Source organism: Myotis daubentonii, chromosome 4 (genome assembly GCF_963259705.1).
Source record: "Myotis daubentonii chromosome 4, mMyoDau2.1, whole genome shotgun sequence".
Classification (NCBI taxonomy): domain Eukaryota; kingdom Metazoa; phylum Chordata; class Mammalia; order Chiroptera; family Vespertilionidae; genus Myotis; species Myotis daubentonii.
Window position 1 is genome coordinate 16,190,870 of NC_081843.1, and position 6,000 is coordinate 16,196,869.

Sequence of the window (6,000 nt, forward strand, 5' to 3'; positions counted from 1 at the left end):
GGCCTCATTTCCCCGTTCTGCTCCGGGACAGGGACCCTCCAGGGTAGGGCTCTTCTCTGCTCTCTTTCTTTATTTTCCTGTCTGCTTACGTTCCTGCTGGGGGAAAGGAGCCACTGAAACTTCCAATCCCAAGAGTGGCGTTCAAGGCCTTGGAAACTTGCAGCTGCACCGTGTGTTGCTCTGGACGCCTCTACTCAAGCTAAGAGGAGCTGCCCGTGGCCCGTGGAGGCCGGGCTAGATTAGGGCTGCAGCACCTTCTCCCTGCAGCGCCTGCGTCTGGGTTAAAATGCAGCGACCAGCTTTCGGCCCACGTGGACTGCACAGAGCACACGCGTGGGTAGGCTCTATGGATCGGTGTTGTGTTAAAAAGCAGTTTCTGGAACCTTGCAGATAAAGTAATTTTCTGGTTAACTTATAGCGAGTACATTTTTTCCCTTGAAATTGTGCCAAGCCCAGAATAGACAGACAACAACATTTGAGTCAATTATAGTATATTTTGAATTTTTCCCCCACAGCTTTTCTCGGTCTACCGCGTAAAGTTTTCTCTGATACAGTAAAACATTTTAATATACAATAGGTTACAAGTCTGTAGTAGTGAATGAAAGATAATGTGCTTTTATCTATACAGAGAGACATAGGTATACCTCACAGATACAGTTCTTCCTGGGTTTGGTTGACCGACCATAAACAGTTTCTTATTTTTTATTTACAATTCGGCTCCTTTCCAACGGAAAGGAAAGGTCAGGCCCCTCTCTCTGTGTTTTTATCTTCTGGAAAAGAGAAGACAGGAGAGTGCGGATGAGTAGAAGGTTGGAGGGGAGGAAAGAGAGACCCACAAGCAGTGTCTAGGACATACATTGAGGAGAAAAGAAAACTACCCATGCTTCGGAATGGAAAGATGATGAAAATGTTCCGTATTTCTTTCTGTATTTCATGACGAGCCGGATTCAGTGCCCATGCACAGGGAGCCCGAGTCGGGGTGTGTGAGAGAAGGTCAGTGTTAGGACAGAACATAAACCACCCACAAGTCAAAAGGCGGCGGGAACAGACCGCGTTGCCTCTTGACAGTGATTCTACCCCATGAACCACGGAGACTTGCTGGGTGACCAGCGAGGTGGGGCTGGCTGGGGCGCCGTGACCGTGACCGTGACCGTGACCGGGTCGGGTCGGGTTACACCGCCACTGGAGCGCCTCATTTGGAATGAGGATGACTGCACGGATTGAGACAGTGGAAGCTGCTTTTAGCAATTAGATCATCTCAGGGACGTTACATCCTAGAATGCCGCCTGTTACAAATGGTGCAACTGACACAGGATTCCCGAGAGGATGTTAAGGCTTTGGGTTTTCCGCTCGGTGCTCATCCGCGCGTTATTGGTGCTTCGGTTTAATGCTGTCGCGTGAGGAGGGTGCACCAGGAGGCCCTGCTGGCACCCCCCAAATAATGGCTTATGGCGCCGGCAGCTGCGGCACTTGAGGGGCGCAGAGGTGGCTAAGGGCTGCCTGGGAGCCCAGCACGGCTGCACCGGATGTTGGTGAGCTGCACTTCTTTGACACCCACTTTTAAGGGATCCCCAGCTGGTCCTCCGCTCTGTCCCTGCACTCCCCCAAGTCCAAAGACAGCTTGGGACCCCAGAACCATTGGTGAGATTGGCTGGGGTCTCTATGGGTTCCATGCAGGCCAGAGAGCCTGGTTCCCTGCTGCTGGGCCAGCCCAGGAGCTGAGGCATGAAGATCCTCTAAGCCCGAATCGGGCCCACAATGCCCAGTTCACCATTGGGGCGTGCAGATGATTTTCCGAAGGGTGGTGGGTGCCCAGGGCCTGAAGCATCTCAAGCCGGGCCAGTGCATGAGGTACAGACCAGGAAAAGTGTTACAAGCAGAACCTGAAGTCATCACTGTTCACCCAGGGGCCAGAGCGGCAGCAGGAGGGTTGGCACCGTGCTGGGGCGTGGAGGCTGCTGTCTCATCTCCCGAGGACCTGCAGAGCCAGTCTCCTCCGCGCTGCCAGCCGGTCTCACACACGGCGGACACTCTCCCAGCACTGGCACAGCTCCTGCTCCGAGTCATCCACAGGGCCGTTGCTACGGGCACAGGTGCACCAGGTCTTGGGTTTGTGGTGGTGACAGAAGCCACCTGTCAGCAGCACAGACAAACTCTTGGAGTTCTGGAAACTGTTGAATGGCTAGTTCATGAGCTCACACTTGGTTTTCTCTCAAAGCATGCAGGTCTGAGCCTATTGTAATTCTGCCAACAAAATGGACAGGTGAAGAAGAGGAAATTTGGAAATAAGATTCTGAAAGGGCTGAAGCAGCCCACTGTATTGGCTACATAAGAAATGGAAGAATTTGAATCACTATCCATGTGATTCATGCAAGAAATTCGTTCAATAAATGTTGACCCATTTGAAACATTTTAGGAAAAAGGATGCTTTTACCCTCAATTATCTGCATAACTGCTTCAAATCTCTTTTTAAAAATAGTTTTACCATATCTTCTTAGGCTTTATTGTATTAATTTCCTGAAAGTTCATATAAATAACATTCTTTAAAATTAAAAAACATACAAACAAATCTGAACATTCTCCCAGTGCCACGGTAGGTTAGGGTGAGAAGTCTATGGAAGTCCTTGACTGAAGATTTTGGAAAGTACAACTTGTCATGCAATTAATATAAGCAGGAGAACGAGGACAATATTCAGCCATATTCTTCTGTGCTAAATGAATACTCTAAATGTAGCTGTGATACCACCAGAAGCCTTTATTCTTGAGGAAGAAGAGATGTCATCCTGGCCAAACAAAATTACCCAAGAAAAGTTCCCTCAACACACCATGTTACAAAACTTGCTTCTAAAAAGTAAACTCTTGGTGTTCTCAGTCCTCTGTAAACAGTCAACAGTTTTTTTTATCCAAGATCTCCAAATTGGTGTCAAAATTACAAATTATGTTCTATGCTATTTCAAGTTAAAGGCCAAGTGATATTTGGCTTTTCGTTCCCTTTCTCTAATATGTTCCTGAAATATTGGAGATGTATAGATATATGATAAGGTATTTTTAAAATGATCTAACATTATAATAAAAAATTATTGTGCAATAAATAGTTAGAAAAAAAATTCTGTGTTAAAGGTACATGATCTATTGCTGTTAAATTGGAAGGTAGCACAGGACACCAAAATAATCTGTGTTTTACACTAATCTTTCTGAAGGCACCAGCGTGTTGCAAACTTTGCCTCTCTTCCCTGATGGTCTTTGATAGCACATGGACACTTGAATAATTTTAAAACTTCCCCATTCCAAGCATACATTAGATAATAATTTAAATATCTGACACGTAATTCAAGTAGCCAGTCTTACAAAAAGAAGAGTAGAGGGAGACAAGGGAAGATGTGTTGTACCTTGTCGGCCACTTGCCGACTCCTGGGTACTTTCACCATTTAAATGCCCAATGTCCCATTCCACCACCTGGAGTCTTTGTTCTTTCCTGGCACAGGAAGGGGGAGGCCAAGAAGTTATATCACTTGGATTTGCAGCATGCTCTGTTTTCTGGCCGTGTAACTGGAAATGGTGAACAACAAGCTGAACCTGGGCAAGCCACTGAGCAGCTCTGAACCTGAGCTTTCAAATCTGTTGTACAGAGAAAACACCCCTGCCTACCCACTTGGATGAGACATCATGGGGATAAAAAGGATTCCAGGCGTTTTGAGTTCCTTGGTGGGAATGCATCATATAATGAGAGACTATTTTACATATAGAAGCATATTTGCATATGTGAGAGCTGAATTTACATATAGAGGCATACTTGCATAGGTGAGAAGGAATTACTTTCCTTAAATATAAAAGTGTCTGCTAAATCATGTTGCTGTAGTTGAATCTATATTCCTGAAGTTGGGGAATGAGGATGGCATGGCACTGAAACCTACTTGGGAGGTCAAAGATGATGGGAATGGGGGTGGGGACACGTCCTTGGAGAGGAATGGCCACCCATGACACACAGAGACAGAACTGGGTGGGGCTGCGCCATGGTGAGAAGACTTCCAGAGGTCAGTCTGGGAGACCTCAGAAGCTGGGGAGAATGAGAGCCAGTCCCAAGAAGGAAGGGCATGCTGAGCCACTGAAGTTTGCCTCAGGCACAGGGTGTCTATGCCAGGGGAGTCCAAGCAGAGTCTACAAGTCGCCATCACTCCCCTTTCCCATTCTGCTTCCTTTTCCCAGAATCACATGGACAAGCTTCCAAATAACTCCTCTTTCCTGATACCATTCCTCACCCTCCAACCTAGAAGGCAAGACTTTTCTGAGATCAAGAAGGTCAGAGGAAGACGGGGAAAGAGCAATCCTTTCAAAAGACTGCTGGACGCTGGGCTGCCTCGCCTCACGACCAGGAATAGGGTGGGGATGGGGTTGGCAGAGATTTCCACCCACCGCGCTCCTCAGAGAGCAGAACGCCCTTCCCTGGTGGTTATTCCTGAAAGGCTGCCGCCAGCCAAATCAGTCCACGCCAGGGCTTTGCTCCACCCAGCTCTGAGCCCCTCATGTTGGGACCAATCGCCATCAGGAGAGGATTGTTTTAAAACAAAATGCATGACCTTATGGGTAGCATGTGGAGTGGCCCCTCTTCCATTGTGGATCCAACACAATATTGGCGTCATTGTTTTCTCTGAATGTTTCTCATCTGTTGCTCCTTCTTGAGAGGCTAAGCAATCCATAGACCACAAACACAAAAGTAATCTAATGGTTTACAGAAGATACTAAGGAACCACCGTTTAATATTGTCGATACGGAAAGGGATGTCACCATGTGACCCCAGGTGTCGGGAACTTCCCTTCAGTTTACTGGTGGAATTCATAGTGGTAGAGCCATCATGAAAAGCACAGTTTCTAATCACAGCTGTTACTCAAATATTCTCAAGTACTGCAGCAAGTTGAACAACCTAAATAAAGGGAGCTTTGGCATTATAGGGCACGTAGTAGGTTGTCAGTAAATACTGGCTGAATGTTACTTAACTGTTGGAAAGTATTTGACTAACTTTATGTTTATATATTGAAAAGCTCTTTGAGTAGCTCTTCAAATATATTTAGGTAACTCAGACATAAAATGTAAAATATAGTTTTGATTGGAAACGCATATATAAATAAGCAGCATTAACACTTTTAATCAAGTTCCCAATGGAGAGTCCATAAATGCCTAGAAACTGGATTTGCAGATAGATATAATTAAAAACCATCATTCCTCTAGTTATTTCAAATCAGGGGTATTTTATTTATTTCCAGGAACTCCTGAAATTGTATGCAACATTAAGAGAGCGTATTCTTATGTGCGCTTTCTGGAGAAAGGAGCCACAACCTTCATCAAATTATCAAAGGCTTTGTGAGCCAGAGAAAAGGTTAAGAATAGATGCTGTTGATGACAGGTATCAGGAGGCACTCAGATTGCTCAATAGATGATCGCTTAATTCACATCTCCTTCCGACTTTCAGGCCCAGCAGGAATATGAGAATTCCCCAAGCTTAAATTACTCTAATAACAGTTAACAATTCTTTGAAGTCATGTTATTAAAAAAAAATTTTTTTTTTTTTTTGGCAAAGGAACTGTATAAAAATAGACACTTGGGGAGATTTTAAATTTACATGTATATGGTGTGCAAGTGCATACTTTTTCTTAATCACTTCCTCTCATTTATCTCTTTCCCCAGTTAGCTTCCTTTTCCTGGAATTTGGGATTTATTCCAGGTGGCCACAATGACGGATTCCCACAACAGAACCACGTGTGAAGAGCTTTTAAACACAAGAGAAATCACAAAGGCTAAATTTTGAGACTCATTGCAAACATTAGAGGCTGTCTTTCTGGACTTTTACGTTCCTGGATGTTCTTTCTCGTGGAAAAGACCCAGACCTTCTGGGCAGCGAAGACCGTGGCTCCTTAAGCTCTGAAAGGCTCCGCGGGAAGCCTGCAGCAGCTTCAGGGGGAAAGAGTGTGCTCATCAAGGAGTAGTGTCCTCATTGGCACCAGG

At 45.5% G+C, this 6,000-nt stretch overlaps 1 pseudogene; it reads left to right on the top strand.

Annotated features, from left to right (window-relative positions):
- Positions 1 to 5,760, top strand: part of LOC132232580 (tubulin beta chain-like) — a 28,623-nt pseudogene extending 22,863 nt beyond the window's left edge.
- Positions 5,761 to 6,000: the final 240 nt, after the last annotated feature.